Source organism: Cnephaeus nilssonii, assembly GCF_951640355.1.
Source record: "Cnephaeus nilssonii genome assembly, chromosome: 7".
Taxonomy (NCBI): domain Eukaryota; kingdom Metazoa; phylum Chordata; class Mammalia; order Chiroptera; family Vespertilionidae; genus Cnephaeus; species Cnephaeus nilssonii.
Genome location: NC_137078.1, coordinates 11,407,799 through 11,423,896, shown reverse-complemented (window position 1 = coordinate 11,423,896; position 16,098 = coordinate 11,407,799). Strand labels below are relative to the sequence as shown.

General features: G+C 45.4%; 1 pseudogene across 1 annotated transcript; it reads right to left on the bottom strand.

Annotated features, from left to right (window-relative positions):
* Positions 1 to 8,109: 8,109 nt before the first annotated feature.
* LOC307102739 (serpin B9-like) lies at positions 8,110 to 13,372 on the bottom strand (annotated as a pseudogene). Its single transcript has 3 exons — positions 13,348 to 13,372; positions 9,874 to 10,052; positions 8,110 to 8,518 (listed from the first exon to the last, which is right to left on the bottom strand). The product of its transcript is annotated as a serpin B9-like (transcript).
* Positions 13,373 to 16,098: the final 2,726 nt, after the last annotated feature.

Sequence of the window (16,098 nt, the reverse complement as noted above, 5' to 3'; positions counted from 1 at the left end):
TTTGCTTTTGTTTTGTGAGGTGGGGAGGGACCTCCAGTATAAGATAAAACAGTCCTGTCAGCTGATGGTCATCAGTGCCAGTTCAGTGCCACCAGGAATCCCCAATTTAGGGTGCAGTGAAGAAGGGAACTTTATTCAGTGCAAACAGTTCCATTGTGATGCAGCTCAGTTACTAGTATGAAGCAGCAGGTGGCAAGGTGGCCCTCTCTGGCTAGCAAGCTCTGCTCTGCTCTGCTCTGGTCTGCTCCACCTGCTCCATTCCCATCTCCCTCTTCCTGTTTCTCCAGGAAACAATCTTCAGTGGAAAGAGAAAGTGTGCTCCCAGAGCCAGAAAGAAGCTGGCTTAGAGAGAAGTCCCCACTCCTGGTCTCTGATTGGTCCATCCTCGTGCAAGACAAGACTAAGTCCTCAAAGTTTGATTGTCCAAAAAGCACTGTCCTGATTGGTCAGAATGGAGCTGCTCTGATTGGTTAGTGAAAATGCTGATAAGGATATAAGTGCACATTTCCAAATGAATGGGGAAAGCCTCAGTCTTAAAGATTGAAATCTATTCTAGGGACTCCTTTCCAAGGGCTGGCTCAGATGCAGGAGCACAGTGCAGGCAGGCAGTTCAGTGCAGTCTTCTCCTTGAAGTGCCCTCCTGGTGAGCCCCCTCCTCCCATAGAAATGGCTGCAAGGGTCTGTCTTATCAATTTGAGTCGATTTAGCCTCCAGGAGTCCTTCTTGGTAGGTACCTGCTTTCTCAGGGTCCCCAGTTCCAACCAACAACCTTGATGTCACTATCTTTAGAAACCAACATGAATGCAGCCCCAGTATTCTTCTCACAGTGATGGCTACACCACTATTTCTGTGGGTCCTTTGTTTGTTTCCCACTTTAAATGTCTGGGAATGTAACTTCACCAAAATTCATAGTGGTTGAGGGTCTGAAATATTTCTGCATTCATGAAACTTGTCCCCTATTTTCTTACAAATCTCAACATGAAGCAGCAACAAAGAAAAAGCCCTATTTTGTGTGTGTGTGTGTGTGTGTGTTAGTATGGACAATATAGTGTGAAAGGGATTGTGGATTTTGTTGGTTTTTTACTCTGAGAACTTGTTTATCATGAGAAGGGTCAAAGAAGGTCCATTAATGAGTGATAAAAATACTCTCCATAGATTTTCTTTTAAGCAGGAAGAGTTCAATAATGAAGATTTTAGACTGATTTACAGCTTATTAAATAAAGAAACCAACACACATTGAAAGCCCTTGTTGCTAAATTCTAGTGGTTTGATCAAACCTGTGAGCTCTCCACCATTTCTCACAGAACCAGAGCTCCGCTCACCGGCTTCGACAAAGAGGTCAGTGTGGGAAAGTCAAGACAGAGAGGCTGCACTGAGAAGCTGTTAAATTAAAACCTGAGACAGGTTAACTGAAGAAAAAAGTTTTCTGAATTTTATTTTTTCTCCTGGCATGTTGTATTTGGGTTAAATAGAAAACAAAGCCATTTCCGAAGTCAATGTGTATACTGTATATAAGGTTGAGACAAAATTCATCATTATACATCAATCAATCAATACATTTACTGTCTAGAGTTGAGGCAAAGTAACTGTTCTGTCAAATAACATTGGAGTGTTCTCCTTGTGAATTTAAAATATAAATGGCCACAATCAAAGCTCAGAGATACTTACACCCTCAGGAAGGTAGGGTATATCTGCCAAATGAGCACATGCTTACCTGAGCTCCCATCCAGGAATTTCTCCCCTGAGTGAAATGTGTGTGAGCATGTGCATATGGAGACATGTACAAGAATGTTGATAACCACATGGTTTGTATTAGACCCGCATTTGGAAACCACATAAGTGCCCATCAGCAGAATAACAGTCTAATAAATACAACAGAATAATATACAGTAATAAAAATGAGCAAACTACAGCAATGCACAGGAACATGGCTGCATCTCACAGCGGCACTGTTGAATGAAAGACCAGCCACAAAAAGCTGTGTGGTTTGGTTATAGAAAGTTCAAAAACAGGCAGAACTAACCCATAGGGTTTGAATTCAGGAGAGAGTTCTTTTTGGAGAGCAAGGGGGATTGTACTGACTGTATTTTCTGTGTTCTCCGTGCTCTGGTAGTTGAGGCCTTGATTTTGCAGAGAGTGCTTCTAACAGCCCTAATTCCTAGAGATAGCGAATGGCCCCCTGATGCCCCTGCGAGTGTCCCTTTGATATAAATTCAGTGACCACACTCTCAAATATCTCCTTTATCAAACTCTTACAGGCTAAGCCAATAGTCCCCCTACTCTAAACTACCCCCACACAGGTACCAATCCACTAGAGACCGCCTTTGTAGCCAGCTCACAGCCCCCAAATTATTTAAACTGTCTAATTTAAACCTAGTGTACCTGTCCTGCCATGCCCATTCCTTCCTGTGAGAATTCCAGAAGGCTGTGCCTTCACTCCTGCATGCCTCCTGGCAGAATGGATGCTTCCCAGGTCCCATGTGGTGTGGTGTTGAATGCTTCCGATTTTTAGGGATCTGTGAATATACATTCTTCCTTTGTGACAACCATTTCCATGTCAGATGTCTTACTATACCTGATCAGGACAAATTCTGCGTCCATTTTTAGCAGTGGGAGTGGCTTCCAGAGTACCGATAATGTGACATTTCTTGTCATCTATGGTTACACAAGTGTATTAGTTTTGTCATAGTGCATTGAGTTGTGCATATAATTTATTATTTTTCTGTAATCATTAAATAGTAGCAACAAAAAATGTTAAACATGTCTGGCCCGTGAGACTCAGTGTTTGATCATTGATCTGTTAACCAGAAGGTCACAGTTTGATTCCTGATTAGAGCACATGCCTTGGTTTGGGGTTCTATACCCAGTAGCGGCATGCAGAAGGCAGCCGATTGATGGTTCTCTCTCATCATTGATGTTTCTATCTCTCTCTCCCTCTCCATTCTTCTCTGAAATCTATAAAATTTTATTAAAAATAAATTAAACATTAGTGATTGTTCTATTTCCCGTCTCTCCTTCCCCCTCCTTGCACACACACCCAACAGGATTAATAAGTTGGAAGCTATTTGGGGCCCTTTGTGTCATCCAGCATGTCCACCCCTAACTCTGGTCAGTGGCTTGTGCTCGAATCCTTTCCTATCTATTCCCACTCTGGTGACACATCAATCACTGGTTCAAGGTACAGAATAAAGAAGATGCAGAATTATTTTGTCTCAGATCCATAGCTGGATTCATAAAATCCATTAGAAGGAGGAAATACCAAGCAGGCACTAATAGATGTTGTTACACTTGCTATTGTCAAAAGTCCCTTAAACTATACTTATTTTTATTTCCTTGGTTAAGTTTATTCCTAAGTATTGCTGGGGGCTAATTCCAGCAGGTCATAAATACAAGAAGTTCATCAATAGATTGGTGAACCTTGAGGTTTCAGCAGGGCTGAAGATACAATAACATGTTATTGCCTGCTGCCAGACAGCTGAGGGCATTTCCCCAAACCTGAAAATCTACTTGTTATTACCTGTTGCTGGCCAAACAGCTGAACAGCCCAAGGCAGTTTCCCCAAATGGATAATCTTACCAAACTTTACTTTTGATATGTACAACTGCTTTGCTATAGGCCAAAATGTGTGAATAAAAAGCCTTGGGTATGGAGATTCAGGGAGAACTTGGTTACTATAGCTAAGTCTCCTGTGGCTCCCCCCAAGAATGCTTTCAAATTTATATTTCATGTCTAGTCTCTTTATTAATTTACCACAGCCCCTTCTTCAGGTTCTTAAAGGAAGGCCAGATGCATCTTGGAGGACCCACAGAATCAGTGTGTGCTGATGAATGAGTTTGGATGGACCAGCAGTGCTTGTATTTGATAGAGGAGACTGGCGATTTAGCACAGAGATGAGGTAAACATCCAGGCAGACATCATTCTGAGGGCCCTGGAACACAGAGGAGAGGCCAGAAAGTGGTGGCAGGGGGAATCCGGTTCTATATGGGGTGAACCCGGAAAAAGGGGAGGCGATATGCATGGAAGAGGCACCTGGAAAGCAGAGACCATGGAGGAGGGGCTGCATCTGAGGCTTGTTGGGGAGCCAGGAGGCGGGGTCCTGCGACCTGTCACAGGCAAAGCCCAGCTGTGCCGCTGACCACTGCGCCCCCAAGAGCCTGGGTTTCTGCCAACAAGAAGGCACAGCCCTGCCTTCTCGGGTTCGAGGTGGAGGAGATGGTCCTCTCTCTGTCATCTCCTGTCTCTAAAGGGTCCTCTGAGGATTCTTCTACTGCAAACCCAGACCTGCCTACGATGCCATACCTGCCCCCTCAGCCTCACTCTTCCTGTGCCCCCGGGGACCTGGATGCCAGGACCAGAAGTGCAGACTGGACAACAGCACCTGGAAGCCAGCTTCCCTCCTGGGTCTGGGCCACCCACAGGCCTTATGGGGACTCTACACAGCCCGCCCTCAATGTGCTGGCAGGGCAGGGCGAGGCGGATGGGGACAGATGCTGGTCAGCCAGGGTCTGGAGAGGCGGAGGCCACTCCCCCAGGGATAGGTCCTGGACTCCCACTCCAGGCACTTCCAAGCCTGTGGGACCCTCGCTGGACGTGGGGGCTGGAAGCTCTCACTTCTCACCCCTGCCAGGAGCGACTCTGAAATGGGATTCTGAAAGGACAGCCGATTTATAGTGACCACCCAGCGGGGCTGGAGCTCCAGGTGCCTGTGGTGTACCCGCTCTGCTTCCTCCAAATGAGGAAGTCACAGCCAGGAGGGGCTGGGAAGGCTCCTGAGCCCTTCGGAGCCTGGGCTTCTCTCCTTCCAGGGAGCAAACCGAGGTGGAGAAACAGCCGCCTGTTGGGAGCACTAGGTCCTGTGGACCATCAACACCCCTCTTATCTTACACAGATGAGGCAGCTGGAATGAGATTTCCTTTGGGGTCCCAGGACACATTAGCAGTGCTGAGCCAGACACAGAAGCCAGTTAGTTGTCTAGTGCCTGGGCCTGGTCTACTCCTGCCACTGGGCTTTGGTGCTCATGTGTGAGCAGCTCTCCAGGTGCCTGCACAGGGACAGAAACAGACACAAGTCAGATTGGCTCGGGGCCTGGGCTTCACAGGAGAGTGGGCCTCTGGCTGCTTGAGGTAGGGCAAGGCTAGCAGGGTGACTGGGACCTTACTTAAGGGGGCATGCACTCTTAGGTGCCAATCCCTGCACTTCTGTGACTCTGAAAGTAAGTGTCTCCTTAAATTCTGCAACCTAGATGAATCAGTTCCCTTTTGAAAAATATCAGCTTTATTAGATAAAATGAACATCTCATAGTAGTTGCCCTGAAAGGCATACACAGTGGTTTTGAGTCTGTTCACCAAGTTGGTCAACTGTTGTCACTGTCTAGCTCCAGAAAATTTTCATCACCTCAAAAAGAAACAGTACCCCTCTTAGCAATTATTCTCCATTTCCTCCTCTCCCAGCCCAGGGCAGCCACTAATCCATTGGCTGTCTCTATGGATGTGCCTACTGTGAGCTTTTCATGTCAAAGAAACCACATAATATGTTGTTGAGTTCTGTGAGGGCTTACTTTTGTTATAGGCAGTTAGACAGACTCAAGCAGCACAAGGACAATGGGCCAACTAGCACTACCAGATGCAATTGAGTCTTTCCATCTCTACCTATATGAGACAAGGAGACTCCCCAGAAGCAAGAGGGAACGAGGCTGCAGATGAAGCAGCCCGGGAAGCTGCCCTAAAACCAGTGGGGCCTCTACAGATTCTAGTAACTTTTCCAAACCCTGACCTACCCACCTCACCAGCTTACATAGAAACCCAATCTAGAAAAGCTAAAATCCATAACCAATCTTTACTCAAGTTCTTACAGGCTTTACAGTCTACCCAGAAAGCAGTCCAGAAGCATGTATACCAACCTCTGATCCGGTCCATCCTTCCACCCTGGTGACTCTGACTGACTCCTACCTGGAAAGGACCACCTCCACAGCAGTCAAGGTCGACGAAATCCCGACGTGGCTTAAGGGTTATACTTATGCTATGTCTTATCCCTTGGGGCTGCAGATAGATTTCAACTCAGGTTGCTAACATCATGATTAGTATGAAAAGGCTGCAACTGCAGCAAGAAAAGGAGCAAAGTTTTCTTCATTTATAATAAATTAAAAAGGGGGAATTGTGGGAAAATTCATGGGGCTCCCTATAAGGGCACTGGATAGACGGGCCTTGAAAAGGGTCTGTCTCTAACTGGTGTTCTTATTCCAAGGCAGCTGCGTGATTGCCTGTCCTTGGAAAGGGGTCAAATGAATGTTATTTAAGCAAACTGTAATAGTAACAGATATTGAAATTAAGTGTTTTTGGAGTGAACTTTGCTCAAGGAAGATTGGATTGAGAGTCCATGACTCAAGGATTGCTTTGTCTCCACAAGGAGGTGCGTGTGGCTCGCTGCCCAGACTTATAGCACGACGCCCGGGAGTTCGGGAGGGGAGCCAAAATTTGGGATATAAATGTACTGCTCTCTGTGAATAAACTTGCCTTCAGCAGCATCACTGTTGTTGGTCCTCCTGACCCCCGCTTTTGCTTCTCTCTCTTTCTTTTTCCTCGTCACCGTCTCCTACTTTCAGGATTACCCTGTTCTCTGTCTGAGCAGGTCTCCGACACCCACCCAGTAGGATGGCCATAAATTAAAAAATAAAAATAAAAAAAGGAAAATAACAAGTATTGGAAATGTTGCAGGGATGTTGGAACACTCATAGCTTGCCAGAGGGTATAAAATGGGTCAGCCACTCATAGCTTGCCAGTGGGTATAAAATGGAAAGTGGTTTGGTGATTCCTCAAAACATTAAGCATAGAATGAGCATATGATCCAGCTATTCTCTCCTAATATATACCCAAAAGAATAGAAAACAGTCCAGCCAGTGTCGCTCAGTGGTTGAACGTGGACCCATAAACCTGGACATCACAACTCTATTCCTGGTTGGAACACATGCCTGTGTTGGGGGTCGATCCCCAGTAGGGGGTATGCAAGAGGCAGCTGATGGGTGATTCTCATCATTGATATTTCTCTCTCTCTCTCTCTCTCTCTCTCTCTCTCTCTCTCTCTCTCTCTCTCTGTCTCTCTTTCTCTCCTCCCTTCCTCTCTGAAATCAATAAAAATATTTATTTTAGAAATTTACAGAGCTAATCTATCACCAAATTACTTATCATAAGTGGGACATAGATATGCAAAATATAGTCTCAAACCTTGATGACCTTAAAATCTAGTTAGAGAACAGAGATGATCAATAAATAAAGCAACTACCATTAGAGAAATGTGCTTTCTTGTATCTAATGAGAGGTCAAAGATGCACATCTGGTTATACAGAAAAGGAATAATTTCTTGCAGAAGATGACATTGGAAATGAGTTTTTAAGAGTTGAATATTATTTTTATTGTTAGGCTTGTCATTGGAGAAACACAATAACATGAAGAGAGGTGTTTAATTACAAGGGGCTCACATGATAAGTTTAATAACATCAGCTTGTCCAATTAGGTTGACATAAAAGCTATATAATTGGGGCGCAGGTAAGAATGACGAGGTGTCAAAGGATTCCACCTGTTTATGTCCACACTTCCTGTTTGCACATACTTGATGATCAGGGAGTGTCAATAAAAGATTTATAAATAAAAATGTACATTATAGAAACCTCTTAAGAAGTCCAAGCACCAGAAAAAGTATGAAACAGTAACAACAGCTCACAGCATATACTACCATGGAAGCAGTCTGACTAAGGCAAGTATGTGACAAGATGCGAGTACAAGACTGAGCACAATGAAACAAGAATTCATTGCCAGTGGAATGAGTAAGAAATAAGTCTGGAGCCATATAGGAAAACTTTGCATGCCATCCAATGGGGTCTGGCATGTATTATGAATACAACAGTGACCACTGAAGTCTATTGCCCTATAATATTGATTAAGTGGCATAATGAGTGGTTAGTACAGGGACAGCTGAGTGTGGAGAGGCATGGCCAATCATTCAGCCAGATGAGGACTCTGCTCTCACCTTTGCCCTGTGAATTGACTGAGCTGTAGAGTGAGATTTGAGGACACAGGAAGAGGGAAATGCTCACAGGCACAGTAACTGCCCCCCTTATGGAGTGGAAAACCGGCCACAGAACAGAATGCAGTTGGCTTTGTTGTGCCTGACGAAGAAAAGGAAGGGATGGTCTGCACAGAATCTTGCCGGTACAACACCACAGTAGTTGTTGGCCATGTCCATGTCTGAGGCAGCTGCGGCCTCGGTGCCTTCCTCATTCACCTCCAGAAAACTTTTGTGCACAACGTTGGTCAGAAACAGCTCTTTCCTGACTGACATTGAGGGAAAGTCAGCTTTGTCCCATTGAAAGGCATCAGCTATTCCCAAACGCTGAAGCACAGGGGCCATGTCATAGCCCTCATCCAGCCCTCATCTTGGAAGGAAAACCTCAACGTCAGTGCTCCTCATCCAGGATGGCTTGGTCCAGGCTATGAATTCCTCAAAAGTGAGGGTTTTTTTCCACCTGAAAGACCAGAGTTTGCCTTTAGGATTCATACTTCAACACATATAAATATGCACACAGAAGCATTCACGTGCCCTTCCTCCTCCTATAGGTGGGTGCTGATGGTCACACAGGACTAGAGGCACCTTTACCTGCCAGGAGGGTTGTGAGATCTTGCCCTCGTGCTGTTACACATGTGGCTTCCATACCAAGCAGGGGCATCTCCAACCACCTAGAGGCACCGAGACCAGGCTGCCCTCCCCTTCCCAGGACTTCTGAGAGGCGTGCTCTCATCCCGACAAGAGTCAATGCCCAACTGACTGTGCACTTGTTTCTTTTCATTCTGCTGATTCTTTTCTATTTTTTTAAATATATTTTTTATTAATTTCAGAGAGGAAGGGAGAGGGAGAGAGGGATAGAAACATCAATGATGAGAGAGAATCATTGATAGGCTGCCTCCTAAACACCCTATACTGGGGATGCAGCCCACAACCTGGGCATGTGCTCTGACCTGGAATGGAACCTTGACATCCTGGTTCATAGGTTGACACTCAACCACTGAGTCACACCAGCTGGGAATGTGCTTATTCTTGGAGATGAGAAGACATTGCTGCGAAGCAACAAGATTGACAAATAAAGGGCTCACAGTACATGCCCAGAGGGAAAGGTCAGCTCAGGGGATCCGCATCCTTATGGAGAAGCAGCTTCACAGGAGATGGACACAGGCAGAGCCAAGGGCTGCAGCCCCCAACACTCAGCCCTCAGGACACGGGACATCGCCCACCCAGGTGCTGTGCCAGAGCCTATTAGCAGCGGTAGATCCTCTCACCCAAGACTTATGCTCACAGAAAACAAGGGCGGGGGCGGGGGGGGGGGGAGATGAGAGCCAGTGGGGACTGTTCCTGACCCTGTGCCTTGAGCGCTGGCCCCGCCCTCCTCACCCCCTCCCTCCTTAGGTTAATGCCTGAGCTTGTTCCCACCCACTGATTCAGGTTCTGAATAAAGACAAGGCTCTTTACAATATACCCCTAACCACAATGATCAGGTCACTGATAAGGATTCATTTAAAGTGGGCTTATCGCACAAGGCGATGTGCTAAGCTTGTCCGTGGACTACCCCCACTTCATCCTCATCAAAACCCTCAGGCAGACGTTCTTGTTCTGCCCGGTTCAGAGAGGAGAAAAGGGGAGCCCCTGAGGTAATAATTGGGAGAGGTCATACTGGAGAAGTGGGTCTTGAGTAGCAGGTAGAGTCCAAGCCCCCTGCTGCACACCGTGCTCCACAGCCTGTGGCCCCGTCACCAGCTTAAAGGCAGACACAGCTGGTGAGAGTTCTGTCCTGAGGAAGGGCACGGAGGGTGTCCCTGCTCACCTCACCTGGCTGAGGTCCACGTTGTGTTTAGGCAGCAGAATGAGCATGCTCAGCTCCTCGCCCCCATAGGGCAGCTCCAGCACCTGGGCCTTCACCTCCTTTATGTAGGCGAGGTGAACCGTGGCCTCCTGGAACATCATCTGCACGGGGCTCTGCTCCTCCAGAGGGGAACAAACAGAGGAGCCTGAAGGAAAAGCACAGGTGGAAAAGGCAATAACCTTCCCAGACGAGCGCAGTGACTCCAGGAGAGTGCTTAGCAGCCGTGGTGGAAACAATATCCCTGCTCTCGGGAGCACTTCGGAAAGTCCCCACTCCTTCTGTCAGTCATGATGGCACAGCATCTGCTGTGAGCAGGTGTGGCAGCCCATGAGGAGATGTGTAATTCAGCAAGATCAGTGCGATACTCTGCATTTTCCAGAGGAACAAGCCAGATTTTCCTTGTGTGAAATGTGCTCTGTAAATGTATTTAAGAAAACATGTGATCAAAGGATTCTATCTAGTTAGAAAAAGGGCTTCTGAAAAAGTGGGATGAAACTTCTAGTTTCACAGCATTTGACTGCAGTGTAGATGGACCTGCCCTGTCAGAAAATAGTCTCTTAGCCAGTACCCAGAACCAGATGTGTCTTCATGCATTTACATTCAATTTCCCAAGTTTGATACTCTACTCCCGGGTGGTGATTTCTATATTATTGAAAGGTATATGCCTGCAGAAGTAGTGGAAGTATTAGATTTATTAAACTGAATTTTTAAACTTGCTATAGACCATCCACTATAAAATTTTACATAGTTTCTAAAGTCAATGCTAGAAAGTTTTCCACTCCTTGCTTTGCAACAAGAGAGCTGATTATTTAAAGTACACCTTATCCAAAAAAGGTAAAAGAGGGGGATATTATCTGTACACATTTCCAATTTTCTGAAATGGTATTTTGCAGGGATTTCAGGATTGGCAAACTATTTCAATGTCTGCACTTATTGAGGTTATTATATCTCAATGCAAGACTAAAGTCTTAGTTGTTATAATAGTAGCGATTTATACATAATTTACAATTAATGATACATTAATTAACAGCAAGTCAAGTCTATACTTAAGTTTTAAAATACATGATTTAATGAATATATTTTCACATTCACTCCCTCTATACCTCCAATGCACACAAGTATCATATTTCCTTAACACCTGTGTGTTGTTGTTTTTTGCTTCCTATTTAACAACTTGCACATGAAGAAATATCTTAAGTTTCCAGAAACAGGTGGCAGCAATGAATGTATAAAAATTGACAGAGACAATAGGATGAGGAATGAAATGTAAAAAAATATTGTTTCCTTTAGTTCTTTTTCACTGAGTTTAAAATTCCATCCAGAAATGTGTTGTTTTTTACTATTTTAACCAATCATTCATGCTTTCACAAAATTAAAATTTTCCATTCAATTTTTTCATCAAACTAGCAGGATTTTTGAAAGCTTCCCCACCTGGCTTATTTGAAAAGGCTTTTCCTTTGTGCATGTTTTCTGGAAGGGTCCATTGCATCTTCCTTTGAAGTACATGGCGTTGACAAGAAGCAGCCTGGTCTCTTTTTTAATAGAGTTGTCTGGTAACAGGTTAGGAATTTTACCTTTTGGGAAAAGAAAAGAATATATCCAGTTGATTTTCATAAAGGCATGATGAATAAATCCTGATAACATTTATTGGCATGTACTTTATTATTAGCCAAAAGCCGAACATTCTTTTTCATATTTGCAGAGTTTGCATTGTTACTTTCAGAAATGGAAAACAATGCATATGAGATGCATTCATGATCACCAATGCTCCAGGAACATGCACAGAGTTGATGGCGGTGAAAGCCTTCTGCATCACTCAGGGAAAAACACTGCCCCAGGCGGGAGGACAGGAAGCAAGAACTGAGAGGTGGGCTGGAGGGGCCCTGATTGTCATACTTGGTTAAATGGAGGCCTTTATCTAATCCCCCAAAGAGCAGTCCAGGGCCTCTCTCCAGGGAAGGCAGTGGTGATGGAGCCCAAGGGCAGGACTCAGGGAAGATTTGACCATCAGTCTCCTTGCTACAGAGATGATGGATTCATGCAGCATGTGAGAGATACTGACCAAGTATGTTTCAGTGTAACTTATAAAAAAGAAAATGGGGCCTAAGGGTTTCTTCAGATATTTACATCAGTCAAATAAATTCCTGAGAGAATGGACAAAAGTTACTCTCTGTTGTTCAAAACCTGAGCATGGGATTGGAACCTTGACAAGTGGATAAAGTTCAAATATGCCACGCAGCCCAGCCCATCAACATTACTCTGATCATCTGAAACACTAGTAAAATCAGAGGAGCAGGAAGAGGAGGGAAGAAGGGAGAAGAGGGTGAGGATGAGGAGAAGGGAGAAGAGCAGGACTGGGAGGAAGAGAGAGAGGAGGAGGGGAAGGAGGAAGAAGAGGGGAAGGAGGAAGAAGAGGTGAAGGAAGAGGAGAAGTGAAGGGGGAGGAGGTGCGGGTGGTAAACACTCTACAGAGCCCTGACCCCTGTTCCCAGGTAGATGCCTCAAGCACCACATGCTCAGGGGGCACTGCTTCTTCCCCAGAGAAGGTGTCCTTTCACTCTGCCCCCTGTCCCAGCCTGGCCCCCCAGTCTTGGCCAGGATTCCTTCCTGTCTGGGCTCACAGTGAGGTCTGGCCAGGCTCCGCGCTCAGAAAGGAGGACCCGCGGGATGAATGTGCTGATGAATGAGTTCGGATGGACCAGCAGTGTTTGGATTTGTGAGTGGAAACTGGCTATTTAGCACAGAGACGAGGTGGGGCGGACATCATTCTGAGGGTCCCGGAACACAGAGGAGAGGTGAGAAAGTGGTGGCAGAGGGAACACGGCTCTATACTGGGTGACCCCCGACAAAGGGGTGGTGACATGCATGGAAGCGGCACCTGGAGAGCAGACAGAGACCCCGGCGGAGGGGTTAGTGAGGAGCAATCAAAGGACTGAGCAGCAGCCTGCGTGGGGCGACCAGGCCAGCAGCAGGGGATAGTTAGGAATGACCAGGCTGGTAGGGGGCCAGTGAGGGGCAACAATGCTGGCAGATAGGGGCAGTGAGGGGCGATCTGGCTGTTGGAGGGGTGCAGTTCGGCGACCAGGCCAGCGGGGGGGGAGGGGCAGTAAAGGGTGACCAGTCCGGCGGAAGGGGCAGTTGGGGGTGACCAGGCTCGCAGGGGGGTCAGTTGGGGGTGATCAGGCCATCAGGGGGGCATTTAGGGGTAATCAGGCAGTTAGGCAGGTGAGCAGTTAGGAGCCAGTGGTCCCAGATTGTGAGAGGGATGTCCGACTGGGATCAGGCTTAAACTGGCAGTCGGATATCCCCCGAGGGGTCCTGGATTGGAGAGGGTGCAGGCTGGGCTGAGGGAGACATTCCCCCCGCCCCCCCATCCCATGCACGAATTTCATGCACTGGGCCTCTAGTCTAATATTATTGTACAAATATGTGCCACCTACCTTTGGGATATGTTTTAAGAAACATGTTGTTAGGCAAGTTTGTGGTAGTGCAAACATCATAAAGTGCACTTACTCAAACCTAGACAGTACAGTCTACTCTAGACCTGGGCAATGTGGTGTAGCCTATTGTCCCTAGGTGAAAACTCTGTGCAGCATGTTACTGTAAAAAACAGCATGAGATTAAGTCCAGCACAAGAGAAAATGATTCCATCAAGAAACACAATAAACACAAAATGTATGAGGCTGCTGCCATTATAACATCCCATACTGTTTTACAGCACATTGTTCTTTCATAAATAGAAAAATTACCCAGTCTAAAATAATGATAAAAGTTATAATATAATAACTACATTTACTATCATTATCAAATATCATGTACTGTACATAATTGAATATGCTATACTTTTCTGTGGCTGGCAGTGCAGTAGGTTTGTTTACACCAGCGTCACCGCAAACACATAAGTAATGCCTTGCACTATAGTGTTATGGTGGATACAACATCACCAGGCAATAGGAAATTTTCAGCTCCATTATGATCTTGTGGGACCACCATGGTAGATGCACTCTGTTGTTGACCAAAATGTCTTTAAGCAGCTAGTGATTGTAATTGTATTTTTATTCTCTTCGCAGAAAATGCAAGGACTCCAGAAATTTTACCTCTATTTTTCTTCCCCAACATCAATGGTATCATTTATTTTATTGTTGTGTATGTTTGAAATTCTGCAGACATTATTACTATTGTTTTATATGGTCAATATTTATTTAAATTTATATTTAAACTAGAGGCCTGGTGCATGGAAATTCATGCACTGGAGGGGGGGTCCCTCAGCCCTGCCTGCCACCTCTCACAATCCAGGAGCCCTCAGAGGCGGGATGTGACCCAGCGATCAGGGGAAGGCGATGCCCCATCATACCTCTGCTGCTGCCACTGCCAGCAGTGCATTCCTCAGCCTGCCCTGGTTACCTGAGCCTTGGGCTGCCCTGGGCAGCTAGACAGCCACCATTGGAGGCTTACCTGAACCTTGGGCCGGCCCTGGGCAGCTGAGGGGCTGAAGGGACTGGGGAGCTCAGGAGGCAGGCCGTGCGGAGCGGCCGGGCTGTGTGCCTGCCATCCTGGCAGGGCTGAGGGGACTGGGTGCTGCCACCTTGTGGCTGTGCACACTGCCATCTTTGAGGGCGGGGCAGTCAATTAGCATATTCCCTCCTTATTGGCTCTGGGCGCTGCCATTATTGAAGTCAGGACGGTCAATTAGCATATTCCCTCCTTATGGGCTGTGGACACCGCCATCTTTTAGGGTGGGACAGTCAATTAGCATATTCCCTCTTTATTAGATAGGAGGATTTTTTCTTCTTTTTTTTTAATATTTCTTTATTGATTAAGGTATCACATATTTGTCCTCATCACCCTATTCCCATCCCACACCCCTCCCCACAGATGCCCCCACGCCCCTGTTGTCCTTAACCGCTGGTTAGGCTCATATGCTTGCACACAAGTCCTTTGGTTGATCTCTCCCCTTTTCCCCCACCCTCTCTTACCCTCCCTCTGAGGCCCGACAGTCTGATCCATGCCTCCTTGTTTCTGGGTCTGTTCTTGTTCATCAGTCTATGTTGTTCATTATTTCCCCTAGATGAGTGAGATCATGTGCTATTAGAAATACACTTATAAGTACCAAAAATGAGACAAGCAATAATGGTTATGCTGACAGGCAAATGAATCAGTCTGTAGTGAGTTTCTTTCTGGGTCAACAGTTCTTTTGAAACCCAATTTCAATGTCAAACAGTTCCTTATGTGTACATGTGAGCCATGACATTTCAGTTCTGGATGGTGGACGAATGGTGGTGATGCAGGTCCAAACCTCTCTGGTTTGGTCCTGGGCAACCTGTAGTGACGCACAGCTGTTAACTGCTATTATGGCAAGGCGACGTTGGCGTCTTCCATCTCTGTACTGCTTCTCTTCTTTCTTCATGGCTGGAATAGTCCTGTCGAGTCCTCTCTGTTGCTGGAATCCACATGGTCTCGGAGTTGTTTTCTGAAAATATACAAACATATTCTTGCTCTTCTTCTTTTCTTACAAGTTGTATGTTCCTTTTGCATAAATAATATGCTCTAGGATTTTTTTTAAGTCTCTCTCAGTTTTTGTTTGTCTGACTATATCTTAAGTACTATTTGTCCTGGGTATAGAATAATTTTGGATTGGCAGGAGATTTGGGTGGTGTTTTCTCAGCATGTTAAATCAGTCTATAATTTCTGGTTCTCATAATTTCTGTTGATTTATGTATTGTCCTTCTAGCTGTTTCTCCTCTGAGGGTACTTTGTCTTTTTTTTTTTTTTTTGGCCTTTTTTATTTCTTTCATGATCATCTCTTTGGTTTTCTGTAGTTTCACTGGGATGTGAGTAGAGATGGATTTCTTTGTAGTATCCTGCTTGGGGGTGAGTAGGATTTCTAAAATCAGTGAATTGATGTTTTTACATATAAGTTTTAGAATACACATTTTGAATGTTAGATCTTTAAATGTTATCCTGCACCATATTGTCTCTTGCCTTATCTTTTTCTGTTAAACATGTTCTTACTATTTTGACTATTCTTATCCTTCATTTTATGTTTTTTATTCTTTTGTCTTTCTAGGCTTTACTCATTATAGCTGTCTTTCTGGAAGAAATTATGGGTAATTCTTTCTGGTCTGACAATTCACTTTTTTTCTGTTTAATTTGTTGATAAATTTATTTATTTAGTTTTTCATGTGTTGTAT